General features: G+C 46.6%; 1 protein-coding gene across 2 annotated transcripts in view; it reads left to right on the top strand.

Annotated features, from left to right (window-relative positions):
• Window positions 1-15,401, top strand: part of dph1 (diphthamide biosynthesis 1) — a 618,203-nt gene that overhangs the window by 492,173 nt on the left and 110,629 nt on the right. The window lies entirely within an intron of this gene.

Below are 15,401 nucleotides of genomic sequence, written 5' to 3'. Positions count from 1 at the left end.
TTGCTGAGGCAGGGCTAGGACCAGGATCCACAAATACACGCACTGGGATTTCTGAATGGAGCAGTAGAGGTGACTCTGCCCTGCCTGTGGGCAGCAGAGCTCACAGGGAATGGAGGGTGGAGGGGACTCGGGGCTCTGTTGTTGCAGCCCTGTTTCCCATCCGTACCCACAGAACGTACGGTTTCCCCACTGGGAACACAGGCTCAGAGCCAGATAATCCGACTGGGATCAGCAAGACTTGTAAAATCATCCCTCCATGGCTTTGCCCCCTCCCTACCTCCGTAACCCCCTGTAACTCTCCGAGATCTCTGTGTTCCTCCAATTCTAGCCTTTTCCACATCCCTCACTTCATTCATTGGAGGGTCTTGTGGGGCATTCGGTAGCTTCCCTGCATCTGACCCAGAAGCTCCAGATTCAAGTCCCACCCCAGGACTTCTTGGCCACGGATGGAGTGGTCACAATGTTATTCAACAGGTTGATAATTAACATGCTAATTCTTCCAGCACTTTCCCATTATTCAGTGTGAAGATACAAAACAAATAAACAAACTTCATCCACCTCTCCATTAGTGGCCATATCTTCAGCTTTCTGGCAATTCTGAGTGAATCTGCAATTCCCTCCCCCAAACCTCCCCACCCATCTCTCCTCCTTTAAAACTTAACTATTTGACCAAGCGTTTGCTCACCTGCACTGGTATCTCCTCATGTGACTTGGTATCACATTTTGTTTGACTCTCCTGTGAAGCATCTTGGGACCTTTTACAAGGTTATAGGTGCTATATAAATTCAAGTTGTTGATGCTGCTGCTGTTTATTTTGCTAAATCCTCAGTGTGTTCCCCATATTCTTGCAAGTCTTCCATTAAATGACAAACAGGGATTGAAAGTTGCTCAGTTTGGGACATGGTCAGTGGAAAACCCCATGTTGGGGGCGATGGAGAGAAAAAGAATGAAAATTTATCATTTATTGATCTCTCTCAGCATTGCACAAGGGGAGTCGAGACCACAGGCGGAATTGTCCACGTCCTCTAGCATCGGACGTGCTCGATGGCGTGAGCGGACAATATGGCGAGAAAGCCAAAAATCGGCTTCACTACATCCGCTCAGCCCGCCAATGGCAGACCGCATTCCCCACCACCGGATATCGGGAATCTCATTGTAATACATCTGCATATAATTATTAGGCCAACCCGTCAGACTCATGCCCTCCCATGCAGTTTAGGTGCAGCCACATTGACATGCATGGAGTTGGGCCTCTAGCTTATCTGCCACTCAAGCAATGCAGAGGCATCAAAGTGCTACCAGGTGCTCCAAAGCTTTTCACCCCTCGGGTACAGACTGCAAAGTAAAGATCATTTCAGTGGACAGCAGAACAGTTGGACAACAGGGCACATTGTACAATCTCCTTGCTGAAGCTAGCCATGGAGCAATCACTGGTGGAGGTGCTCACAGCCCCTGGCAATGTCAGCATCCCGGTTTGGACTAGTCTCCCCCATGGTTCAAACTAACAGTGCAGCCTTGCAGTGTGGGTTAGGAGAATGTCTGTGCCTGAGCTGAGAGCACAGCATGCAGTCCAATGGGCAAAGCTGCTGCCAGTCAGTCAGGTGGAGTGGGGCAGAGGTGGGTAGGGCTTTGGGCAGCCGTGCAACGCACTAATCTTCGGCCATCCAAGTGGTGGCCAGCACTCTCCGGGATGTGTTAAGGGAACTTCAACCTTAACCAAGAGAGGTTCTTAGTACACCCATGCTAACTCACATGTCTCTCTCTCATCCTGGAGGAGGAGTACATCAGGATCATGGAGCCTGGTGAACTAGCTGTATGGCTCGTGTTGTATAGAGAGTGAACACGACGGAGAAGAGAGTGACTGAGGCACCTGGCTGTGCAGCGGGAGGAGCAGCACCCTTTGGAAGATGAGGCGGCTGGGGCTCCCATACACATCGCCAAAGACCCACAGTGAGCCATCGCTGGTCAGCATCTAGCTAGACCCAGGGTCTATCCACGCCACCTTTCATCCCTTCAGATGACCAAGAACCAGTGTTGCTGAAGGCTGGGTATGTCTAGGGAGCTGGTCAGTCACATCTACCACCTGCTGCAGGATTTGGTGCCATAGGGACATGGAGGGCGTCCATGTCTAGTGGCCGTGATCGTGACCATGGCACTTCATTTTTACACCAGTGGCTCCTTTCAGGGCTCCACAGGTGACCTTTGTGGGATATCACAAGCCTCCACCCATAAATATATCCATGAAGTCACAGATGCCATCTTCGCGAAGGCACACACCTTTGTGCACTTCGCCCGTAGCCAGGATGTAAGAGCAATTGGATTTGCCCAGATCTCTAGTTTCCCACAGGTGCAGGGTGCTATCGACTGCACTGACCTGGCGCTCAGATCTCCATCGCAACATGCAGTTAGCCGCAAGGGCTTCCATTTGCTGAATGTGCAGCTGGTGTGTGACCACCACAAATGCACCCTGCAGGTCTATGCACGGTTTCTAGAGAGTGTCCACAACTCCTACATTCTCAGTCAGTCACAGATCTCTGATGTCTTCCAGAGTCCACAGGCATGGCTCCTGTGTTACTCACAATAAGAGGTTGTGGTGGAAGAATTAATCCAGGCTGCTGTTTTGGTTCAAGCTGGTTTATTTTCAAGACAGCTCCTCAGTGCTACTGACTTCCAAATAGCTTCGACCCAAAATGTTCGAGCTGTATCTTTTTATTCTGTTTAGATGGGATAATCAATGCCCATCACCTGTTTCACTAGCAACTGTTTTTAACAAGGTGATTGCCATAGTAACAGATTCCCCTCTTTAACTAAAAAAAACTTAAAGAACATGTTTTTTAAACAAACAGAAGGAAATAATGTCACATATTCCTACATCTATAATTCACAAATTTCTTTTACCACATATATATGTATAAACAATTATAAAACAAAACATTTTTTTTCTTCATAGCATCATTATAAAAAAAAGGCACCCCTCTTCCAGGCAGTGCGCGATCGAGGGGGTTGTCCAACTCGACTGTCTGCCCCTCTTCCGTGACTATGTTCACGGTCGGGTGTCCCTGGAGAGGGAGCACACGGTGTCCATCGGCACTATCAAGGCTTTCCATGCTCAGTGGGACTGGGGTGCTTTATAGACCCCTTTAATCACATTTTGATTTGATGTTAGTAAGTTTCCTTTGCATTTTGTCTTTTGTTTTTGCAGTTTCCCTTTAAGGGGCTGATTTTTACTTTGTCCCTGATTTTGTTAATTTTAAGTTTAATTGCTTTGACTCAAAAGAGTTACATCTTCTCTTCTTCACCTGGTGCGGAGATTGGGGGGGGTGGTGGGTGGTTGCGGAAGGGAGGAGGACCTCCTGGGCCTGGCCAAGTTGGCCATTAACAGATCCAGGCAGCGGGCGATCGAGGTCCGCCCCTTTTCCGAGGCTACGTTCGTGGCCGGTTGCCCCTGGTGAGGGAGCACGCCATGTCTGCCGGCACCATCGAGGCCTTCTGTGCTCAGTGGGCACCGCGGGGACTGGGGTGTTTTATTGATACTCCCCCCCCCCCACCAACAATCCCAGTTTGGTTTAAAGTTTGTATGTTTCCTTTAAGTTTTGTTTTTTGTTTTCCCTTAAGGGACTGCCTTTCATTTGTCCCCTGATTTGTTAATTTAGTTTGTTTGGTTTGACTCGAAAGAGTTACATCTTCTTAACTTTCCTAACCCTGCTGCTATGTCTTGGTGACCCCCGAACATCCACAGCAGAGGCGGAGGCAACCTGCTGACTGCTACACCCTGTCTGTGATGGCCTTAGCAGTCACCCACTGGAGGTCTGAGATCTGGAGGGCCCCAGCCTGCTTTCGGGGTCCTGCTGTGTGGCAGTGGCACCCTCCTCGGCCTGCGGAGCTGGAGCTGCTGGGGTCACAGGAAGAGGGGAGTCGGATGGGCTGGACACTCGCGGAGTCACCTGGATGGATGGCTGCGGTGGGGGGGACACCTGCTGATTCTCCTCCCTATAGGTTCCCAAGGGCCCCTGGCTGACGCTTTGAGAAGGGGAAGCTGGAGTGAGATCGAGCTGCACCTTGCCCCCCTTGTTTACACACTCTTGGAGGCCAACTATGGCACCAGTGATAGAGTTGAGCCCTAGCAGCGGTGCAGGAGTGACGTCCTGGACCAAGGTCTCCATGGCGGCTGCCATCCTACCAGTGTTGGCATGCTGGCGCGCTTAACTCAGCCTGAAGGCAGACAGAATCCTCCATCGTGCCTTGCAATCTGAGGAGTGCAGCGGACATCCCTTCCTGTTGTTCCCTAGCTTGCCTTTGCAGCTCCAGCAACTGTGACCTGACCGAGTCCAGAGGCTCATCATCTGACTCAGACTCAGCAAATTTCTGACCTCCAGCAGTCCTCCAAGTGCCGGACACCTGGAAAATCCCTGTCTCTGCCTGCTGTGGATCAGACACTGTGATGTGCTCACCAGGTTGTGATCCTGAGGCCTCTGTAAAGCTAGTGCACTAATGGAGGATGATGGGATTTCGAGGAGGATGCCTTCAGATTCCTCTTCGAGGTTTCTTCAGGGCTCGATTGGAGGCCCTGGATGGTGGGCTCCCTTAGCAGTTTCCCAGATGTGCCTGCAAAGCAAGGAGTGATAATCAGTTCATGACAGTGGCGTATAAAACAGGACACATGGATGTTGCACCGCTGGATCCTCACTTGGATGAGCACTGCCAACCTCTCCATCAGTGCAGGACTGGTCCAGATCATCGCCGGCCAGCTGGATGGCTCTGTTTTCAAAGTCCTTGAGGACCTCGATGTCAGGCATTCCTCCACCACTCTGTGACCTTGTTGTGTGCCAGATTGTCCTGCACAAATAGAGATGGAAAGAGTGTAAGCAGGACACCTGCCAGGCCAGATGATAAGTATGCCTGGCCTGTGTGGATGTTGAGTGGATGTCATCCCATGAACGGGATGAGGACAATGAAGGTGTGTGTGGGAGAGTGAATGGTGATGTCCCTTGAACCAGCAATGAGTGATGGCCCTGTGAATGTGTGATGGGCTTAGGTTTGTGACTGTGTGAGTTGAGAGTGATGAGAAGACTCACCCTGGCAGAACAGAGGAGATCATTTATCCTCTTGCGGCACTGGGTGGTTGTCCTCTTTTGCAGGGCATTGGCACTGACCACTGCTTTCCAATCCAGATTGGTGATGTGGCTGACCATCCTGTGCTGTGGCTAGAGCAGAGGTAGAGGGCATCACGGCGAGCCTCCACTGCATCCAAAAGGCACTCAAGGGATGAGTTATTGAATCTGGGGGCTGCAGTCTTTTTGCCTTGCAGTGCCATGTCTTCTTTACAGCAGTCGTGGTCTGGAAGCACTGAGAGGTGCGCTCACATCTGCACTTTAAATGTGGCGCCCAGCATGATGAAGCGGCGAGGTGATGGCTTGCGGGTGAATGAGAGCCCTCCCACCATGGAAACAATGTGTTTCCCGGGAATGCACAATTAATACGACAGGTTTGGGACAATACAGCGTGAAAAGTCGCCATTGTGACCAGCAGGTAAAATTATGCCTAGTGCAAATCTGGGATGATTCTGCCCCAAGTGTAGCACTCAGGTAAAGGGGAGATGCAGGATAGCGAGACCATGGAGAATGGGTTTAACTCTGTTCCTATCAGGAAGTCATGCATATTGTCCTTTATCCTATACTTCAAGTGTAAATTGACATTTTTGTATTTATATTGAAACTGTCTATGTAAACATCGCACTGTAATTAACAACCTCCCACCATTATATTGAAACTGCCTATGTAAACGTCACACTGTAATTAATAACCTCCCACCAGTGCCGCCACAGGTGGCAGCATGTAATGACAGCATGACAAGGTTTTATTGGCAATTTCCATTTGCTATGTGGACATAGGAATTTATAATGGAAAAAAATTCTGCTGTGCATTTGTGCATGTGTGTATGTATATTCAGAATTGTTAATCTATTCGCATAATTTTAATAAGAATTTAGATTAGTTGTTTAGGTTGAAGATTTATTTTCAGTTTTGATTTGAGCAGATGCTTTACTTGGCTTCAGAAATGAGCTTTTCTTCCCGAGCTAAAGGTATTTAGCTTCCTCGAAGCATTTAATTTCATGCCTTAGTACAGAATATGTTTTAATATTATTTTCAGCCAGGCCTCTTTTGGTTTACATTCTTTGAATTTAAAATAAACCACTCAAGGGATTGCATGAAGACCTTTCATGCACTCTTTCTCTCTCTCTCTCTGTTTTCTCCTCCTTTATTTCTCACTCCTGCCTTTTTTCTTTGTCCCTCCCTCTCTTTCTTTTTCCCTGCTTTCTCCATCTTTTATTCTATATTTCTCTTTCCTTAACTCATTCTTTCCTCACTCTTTTTTCTACTCTTTCCCTTTTTCCTCTTGCTCTCTCTCTTCACCAGCTGTTTCTCCATGCTCCACTTTTCCCCTTTCTCTCCCTCATCCCTCTTCTCTCTCCCTCTTCCCCAACTCTCCAGTTGCCTTGTGTTTACCCTCTTCCCTCTGCACTCCATCTCTCTAGCTTTCTCTTCCTTATTCTCTTGCCTTCTTCCTCATTAGCGCTTCCCTACATTCTCCCTTTTAACCAGCACTGTGTCTTACTCAGATCCCACTTTCCTTTCTCTTCCCACCTCCTCCTTTAGCTCTTCCTCCTCTTCTTTCTCCTCCTACCTGTTTCTCCTCTTTATCCCTATTTCCTTCCTCCACTTGGACTGCTTAACAGAGAGTGAGCATGGTTTCAGTGGGCTGAATGGCCTCCTTGTGCGCGGTAATCACTTTATGGCTTGACCCTTTTCTCTCTCCCTCTCTCTTCTCTTCCTACCTGTATCCTTCTCCTCTATACCCACTTTCTCTCTCTTTCTACCCCTAGTCCTTCCACTCTCTCTCTCTCTCTCTCTCTCTCTCCCTCTATCACTCATCACCTTGTCTCCCTCAGATATTTGGAGGGTGGGGGACTCGATAAAAAAGAAAAACGTGGGGAGTGAGAAAATATAAGGTTCCATGTTGTGACTGCAACCGGCCGGGGCTATTACCAGAGTTCCAGCTGGGAAGCGATCGAGCAGATTGCACATGAGGTAGTTGGATCATCCGTCACCTTCAGGGTCCCAGTCGCTCAAAGTGTCTGCTGTATTTTCTCTGTATTACACTTGCCAGAAATCAATTAACAGCCGAGCGCTGGAAAAATCCCCTGGAAAGATGTTGCCTAAAATGAAAAGGTGAAGACGCAACTTGTTTGTTGCTTATACATTCATGACGCGTTTCATTTGCAGCGTTAGTCATTAGAGTCTAAACAGCATTGCCTTCTGGGATTAGCCTCAAGGAGTTTACAACATTTTTGCGGAACTGTGTTGTTGTTTTTTAATTCTGCGCCTGGTACAGAAACTATTAGACCCGTGTCATTCCATCTGACGCGGATGCCTGGCTCTATATGTACAGCACTACGTGAAGTCAGGAGCTTGAAGCATGAACATCTGGCTTTCTTGGCTGTGGGAAGGATAGAGGACTTTGCCCTTTGCACCATTTTAAATCAAATTCACCCTCCCTGCCCACTCCACCCACAAGTGGCTTGTGCCTCTAGGGTGTGGAACCTTGGAGAGTCTGGGCTTTCATCCAATACCTCATCTGAACTGGAGGAGGCCTTTCAGCAACTCAAATTTCTTCCCTATTCGATTAGATCAGGGCTCATCTGCAACTCAACTCCATTTTCCTGCTTTTGCTCTGAATCCTTTATCCCTTTACCCGCCAAAAATCTACGTATCTCGGTCTTGAAAGCTCCAATTGACACCCCCCCACCACCACCGCCACCACCACCACCACCACCCAGGACCAGCAACATTTTTGGGGAAGAGAGTTCCAGATTTCTGCCACCCTTTGTTTGAAAACTTGCTTCCTGAATTTGCTCCTGGCTCTAATTTTAAAATCACATCTCCTCATTCTTGACTTCCCTGTTGTAATATGCCGCTAAGGGATTGCAGCATGACATCACTAGAAAGGAAATGTGTCTTGCAATTCAGTTTCACTTTTGCTCTCAGAAGCATACACATACACAGCTCTGATATCTTCAAGCTCCCTATCTATGTATATCTGTTCACATGTGCCTAGAATGAAAAAATGAACCCACAACATGTTTACCCAATGAGTGATTGGTGCTTTTATCTCATTATAAAAACATGACATTCCCTCCCAGAGAAAATAGTTTCTCCATATCCGCCCCATCAAATCCTCAGCCTCCTAAACTCAGACAAACGCAAATCATATTTATCCGCCTTTGAATATTGTGTCCAATTCTGGGCACCACACTATAGGAAGGATGTGAAGAGGGTGCAAAAAAGATTCACGGGATTGGTTCCAGGGATGAGGGACTTAACCTACATGGATAGATTGTCAAACCTGGGACTGTTCTCATTAGAGAAGAGAGGATTAAGAGGAGTTTTGATCAAGGTGTCCAAAATCATGAGGAGTCTGGACAGAGTAGATAGTGAGAAACTGTTCCTGTTGACGGAAGGGTCGAGAACCAGAGGTCTCCGATTTAAGGTGATTAGCAAAAGAACCAAGGGTGACATGAGGGACAGCATTTTTATGCAGCGAGTGTTTAGGATCTGGAATGCGCTGTGGTGTGGTGGAGGCAGATTTAAACATGGGTTTCAAAAGGGATTTGGATAATTATCTAAAATGAAAACCTTTTCAGGACAATGGGGAGGGTGGGACAAGGTGAGCTTTTTTAAAATTTATTCTTTCACAGGATGGTGGCATCACTGGCTAGGCCAGCATTGTTGCTCGTCCCTAATTGCCCCTCTCTCCTCCCTCGCTACCGCCCTGCCCGAGTGAAGAGGGTGAGGGGAAATGGAGGGACAGGGTAAACGTTCTCTGCAGTTCCGCGGTTTGTTTTTTTTTTTGCAGAAAGCTGAGAGAATGGCTGTGAAAGCCTTCATGGTGCGACTGAATGGCCAGAAGGGGCTTAGTGTGCACTGTGTCGCCACACTGAGGATAAGCTGGAAGATTAATGAATTTGACATTCAGCCTTGTCCTTCACTGGTCTCGTTTTGTTTCTCCATGCACTGCTTCAGAAACACATTGCTCAGGGGTCAGCGTAATACTCACCGCTCGCCAGCTATTAGTGAAGGTGAATCGGCTAGCCCCATTTACACCCAGCCTGAATTGCCCTTCTCAAATCGGGCGAAGTATTAAAAGAGCAGCTGATTCACCATTGTCCAATACTCAGCTGAAGGTGAAAAGTTCACGTTGCTGTTAATTAGTGGAAAGCTGAGATCACTGGCAGCCTCTGAAGAGTATTAAACTCACATTGTCGTGTCTGTTCTTTGTTCCCAACTTTCTACAAGCTGGACCTGTAGCATTCCAAAGTTTGGGAGCCTGATTGTGGATTGGATCTCAGCTATTGCATCAATGGGGGTGGGTGGGGGAGGGATTCCAGTTGCCCTCAGTGCCCCCTGGCCTGGAGACTTGGGTGTGGCTGGGGAGAGGGATAATCGGCCAGCATTCTCATTTCTGACTGTTATCCAGTGACCCTGATGAAAGTTGTGTGTGTGTTTGTGTAAAGAGAGAACTGGCAGAGGCTGCAATGCCTATTATAGTCAAATAGCACATTATGTTCAGAATCCAGTCAAAGCTGGGCTGCATTCAGGGGGCACAGCGGGTGTAGGAGGGGAAATTGTGCGGGTGTCTCATTGCAGATACAGCTTCTGTTCTTATTTTTCATTTATTTTTTCACGGGATGTGGGCATCGCTCTCTAGGCCAGCATTTATTGCCCATACCTAATTGCCCTCGAGATGGCGGTGGTGAGCTGCCTTCTTGAACTGCTGCAGTCCATGTGGTGTAGGTACACCCACAGTGCTGTTAGGAAGGGAATTCCAGGATTTTGACCCAGTGACACTGAAGGTGAGTGGCTTGGAAGGGGACTTGCAGGTGATGGTGTTCCCATCTATCTGCTGCCCTTGTCCTTCCAGGTGTTAGAATTCCTGGGTTTGGAAGGTGCTGTAGAAGGAGCCTTGATGAACTCCTGCAGTGCATCTTGTAGATGGTACACACTGCTGCTACTGTGTGTCGGTGGTGGGGGGAGTGAATGTTTGTGGATGGGGTGCCAATCAAGCAGGTTGCTTTGTCCTGGACGGTATCGAGCTTCTTGAGAGTTGTTGGAGCTGCACTCATCCAGGCAAGTGGAGAGCATTCCATCACACACCTGACTTTGCCTTGTAGATAGTGGACAGGCTTTGGGGAGTCAGGAGGTGAGTTACTCATCACACGATTCCTAGCCTCTGACCTGCTCTTGTAGCCGCAATATTTACATGGCTAGTCCAGTTCAGTTTCTGGTCAATGGTAACCCCCAGGATGTTGATAGTGGGGGATTCAGTCTTAATAATGCCATTGAATGTCAAGGCGCGATGGTTAGATTCTCTCTTGTTGGAGATGGTCATTGCCTGACACTTGTGTGGCACGAATGTTGCCACTCATCAGCCCAAGCATGGATATTGTCCATGTCTTGCTTCAGTATCTGAGGAGTCACAAATTGTGCTCAAACATCCGCACTTCTGACCTTGTGATGGATGGAAGGTTATTGATGAAGCAGCTAAAGCTAGTTGGGCCTTTGCTACTATCCTGAGGAACTCCTGCAGTGATGTCCTGGGACTGAGATGATTGACCTCCAACAACCACAACCATCTTCCTTTATACTAGGTATGACTCCAACCAGTGGAGAGTTCTCCCCCGATTCCCACTGACTTTAGTTTTGCTAGGCCTCCTTAATGCCAAGGGCAGTCACTCTCACCTCACCCCTGGAGTTAAGTTTTTTTTTGTCCATGTTGGACCAAGGCTGTAGTGAGGTCAGGAGCTGAGTGGCCCTGGCAGGGGCCAAACTGAGCATCAGTGAACAGGTTATTGCTGTGTAAATGTTGCTTGATAGCATTGTCCACGATCCATTCCATTACTTTGCTGATGATTGGGAGTAGACTGATGGCACTGTAATTGGCCAGATTGGATTTGACCTTTGCGTGTGCAGGACACAGCTGGACAATTTTCTGCATTGTTGTGTAGGTAACCAGTATTGTAGCTGCGCTGGAACAGCTTGGCTAGCGTTGTGGCTAGCCCTAAATCTGTCAGCTGAGATGTCAATAGCATCTGCCTTGCTGTCAGAAACTCCCAGGTCAGGTTCCTCACAGGTAGACACAATGTAAAACTCCCTCTGCTTCGTCAGTGCAATGTTTGTTTCCAGAGTTGACCATCCTTATGGCTTTTCTCTCTCTTGATGAGAGAGTGTGCTGGATTGCGAGCTAATCTCGGCTGTGGGTCTCTCTCACCCTCTGGAAACCAGGGTAAGCTCCACTCCAGAATTGCTCTATGTCACAACTCTATAGCAAGAGGAAGACCTTGATCAGTGCTGGCTTTGAATTCAGGATCTGGGAGGTGAAAGGGCAGCGTGCTATCCCATGGTGCAGCCTCGCATATTTCCATCTCGGTTTCCTTTCTGTGTTTTATCCCGTTAATTCTGATTTATTTCCAACTGTTTTAATCTAGTCAATTACCTCACCCTAATCTGCTTGATACTTGTCATCTCTCCCCGCCCTCCAGCTCGAAGTAGGTGAACCACACTTGGTCTTAAATGCAGCTCCTGTTGCATTCATCACGTTCCATGACTGCTTATTGCACACATCTACCACCCTCGGGGGATAGACCTTTTTAGCCGTTCCTTGTTAGGTTTCAGTTTCCCATCTCCATTGCTTATGCTGTCCTGCTCACTATATAAATAAAGAATTTATTTAAACTCCCCATTTGTCCATTCATCTTGCAGCTTTTAATGCAATCATTGTGTCTTATAAATTGTTTTGCTCTCAGGAAAGTAACCGCGGATCCTTCACTCAGTCCTTGTGGCAGCTTTGAATAACCTGCAAAATCATCCACTGACTCCTCACAGGTCTCTTCCCTGAGTAATTGTAAGCTTCTGAGTATGCCTTTCATGGGAAGGTCAATAAACTCAAGAAGGAGAAAGGAATAGAAGAATATTCTGATAGAGTGGGATTAAATAAGGTGGAGAGAGACTAACTTGGAGTATAAATATCACATATATACCATGTGAGACTCACATGGATAGAGAGTTTTAGATTCCTGAGGCATTGGGACAGATTCTGGGGAAGATGAGACCTGTACAAGTTGGATGGGTTGTACCCCAACAGGACTGGGACCAATATCCTCGCAGGGGTATTTGCTAGTACTTGTAGGGGAGGGTTTAAACTGGATTGGCAGGGGATGGGATTCTAAACGTGGAGATACGAGAGGGCAACCAAGATAGGAATGGAAGACAGAAGAGTAGAAAGCAAAAGTGGAAGACAGAGGAAACAAGGGCTAGCAGCAAATAGGGTCATAGTACAAAAAAAATACGTAAAAATGTTAAAAAGGTAAGTAAAGGCACTGTATCTGAATGCACGGAGCATTTGCAATAATTAACAGCGCAAATAAACGGTAACAGATACAATATGATTGCGATTATGGAAACATGGCTGCAGGGTGACCAAGGCTGGGAACTGAATATCCAAGGGTACTCAAGGAAAAGGAGGTGACATAGCGTTGTTAGTTAAGGATGAAATCAGTGCAATAGTAAGAAAAGATATTGGCTCGGAAAATCTAGATGTGGAATCAGTCTGGGTGGAGCTAAGAAGTATCAAGAGGAGGAAAACGTTAGTGGGAGTTGTCTAGAGGCTTCCAAGCAGTAGTGATAAGATAGGGGTTGGCATTAAACTGGAAATTAGAGATGCAGGTAACAAGGGTGCTACCATAATCATGGGTGACTTTCATCTATATATAGACTGGGCAAACCAAATTAGCATCTGTGGCAGATGAACTCCTGAAGTGTGTACGAGATGTTTTCTTAGACCAGTATGTCAAGGAACCAACCAGGGAACAGGCTATCCTGGGTTTGGTATTGTGCAATGAGAAGGGTTTAATTAATAATCTTGTTTTGCGGGGTCCTTTAGGGAACAGTGACCATAACATGATAGAATTCTTCATTAGGATGGAAAGTGAAGTACTCTGATCTGAAACTAAGTTCCTAAATCTTAACAGAGGAAATTATGAAGGTATCAGGCATTGGTTGGCTAAGATGTTTAGAAGAATGAGAGGAGATCTCATTGAAATATATAAAATTCTGACCGGGCTGGACAGACTGGATGCAGGGATGATAGAACAAAGGGCCACAGTGTCAGGATGTGGGGTAGGCCATTTAGGACTGAGCTGAGGAGAAACTTCTTCACTTAGAGGGTGGTGAAACTATGGAATTCTCTACCACAGAAGGCTGTGGAGGCCAAGTCACTGAATATATTTGAGAAGGAAATAGATAGATTTCTGGACTCTAAAGGCATCAAGGGGTATGGGGAGAGACGGGAGTACAGCGTTGAGATAGAGGATCAGCCATGATCATATTGAATGGCAGAGGAGGTTCAAAGGGCTGAATGACCTATTCCTCCTATTTTCTATGTTTCTAAATACTATGGACTAGCATGCAGGTCTTGGGCTGAATGGCCTGTTTCTGTGCTGTAATTTCTAAGTAATTGTAGAAGGAAAATTAGAACTGGCTTTCTTTAAAAATATATATATAAATTGCACACATAAATCAGGTATAAAATAGCCCAAATGGAAACTTCTAATTTCACGGAAATCTCATCTTTCATTTATGAAGGTGTCCTTTAATGCCCCCTCCCTAATTAAAAAATAAAATAAAATTAACAATAAAAATAGACTGCTAGGTCCTGTTCACTGACCTATATACAGTATTGTTGACGATGCTTAATTGAAACTGCTTGGTGCAAATAAATGAATGACGATTAACTGTCAGTTCCAATGGAGCAGAGGTATTATCCTGACTCTTGTTTCCACTTAGTCTTTAATTTATTTTGCCTCGTTTGACCAAATGGCTCATTTCTTTGCAATGTTCCTTCTCTTTCCATACCAACCCCCACCGCCAACCCTCCCCAGTACAACTCTGTTTGTCTACATGACAATACGTCACAGGTAACCAGGACCTGCACCTCACCTACCCTTCCAGAAGGCTACCTGCCTACCATCGTGACTCTCACTGCCTGTGGGGTAATGAACATACAACCCAGGAAACTCTCATCCTCCCTGATGCTCTGCAGTGACTCCAGCTGTCCCTGAGGCTCAGGAGACCTGAGCTCATGCTGGAGGCACTTCCTTAAGTTCCTGCAGTTATTGCATGCAACGGCTCTCAGATGCCCATCCATGATGTAAAATAGGGTAGATGCTGAGAGGTTATTTTCCCTTGTGGGAGAGTCTAGGACCAGAGGGCATAAACAAAGAGCCAGGGGTTGCCTGTTTAAGACAGAGATGAGGAGGAATTTCTTCTCTGAGAGGCTAGTCAATCTGTGGAATTCCTTACCACAGAGGGCTGTAGAGGCTGGGTCATTGAATATATTCAAGGCTGAGATAGACAGGTGTTTAATCAGTAAGGGAATCAAGGGTTATGGGGAAAAGGCAGGAAAGTAGAGTTTAGGATTATCAGTTCAGCCATGATCTCATTGAATGGCAGAGCAGACTCAATGGGCCGAATGGCCTACCTCTGCTCTTATGTCTTATGGTCTAATGGTCTTCTCAATCTCCCCTCACAGGACAATCCCATTATTCCAGGGATCACTCTGGTGAACCTATATGGAAAGTACATTCTTCCTTAAGTAAAAAGACCAAATCTGTATACAATACTCTGGGCGTCATCTCACCAAGAGTCTATACAATTGTAGCAAGACTTCTTTACTTCTGTACTCAGATCCTCTTGTAATAAAGGCCAATGTGCCATCTGCCTTCCTAATTGTTTGCTGCATCTGCACCTACATGTTAACTTTCAGTGACTCATGAACAAGGACACCCAAATCTCTTTGGATATCAACACTTCCCAACCTCTCACCATTTAAGAAATCCTCTTCATTTCTGTTTATCCTACCAAAGTAGATAACTTCACATTTTTCCACATTATATTCCACCTTCCATGTTCTTGCCCACTCACTTAGCCTGTCTACACTTCAAGCCTCTTTGCATCCTCCTCTTAACTCATATTCCCACCTAGTTTTGTGCCATCAGCAAACTTGGAAATATCACATTTAATCCCCATATCCAAATCATTGATATACATTGTGAATAGCTGGGGCCCAAACACTGATCCTTGCAGTACCTCATTAGTCACAGCCTGCCAACTTGTTTATTCCTACTCTCTGTTTCCTGCCAGTTAACCAATCCTCAATCCATGCCTGTATATTATCCCAATCCCACGTGCTCCAATTTTGCTTCTGAAGTTCCGATGTAGGACCTTATCGAAAGCCTTCTGAAAATCCAACTACAACAGATCCGATTGTACAAGGTATTGTAGAGACCAC

Source organism: Carcharodon carcharias, chromosome 10 (genome assembly GCF_017639515.1).
Source record: "Carcharodon carcharias isolate sCarCar2 chromosome 10, sCarCar2.pri, whole genome shotgun sequence".
Classification (NCBI taxonomy): Eukaryota; Metazoa; Chordata; class Chondrichthyes; order Lamniformes; family Lamnidae; genus Carcharodon; species Carcharodon carcharias.
The sequence above is the reverse complement of the archived record's forward strand: the minus strand, read 5'-3'. Positions and strand labels throughout refer to the sequence as shown.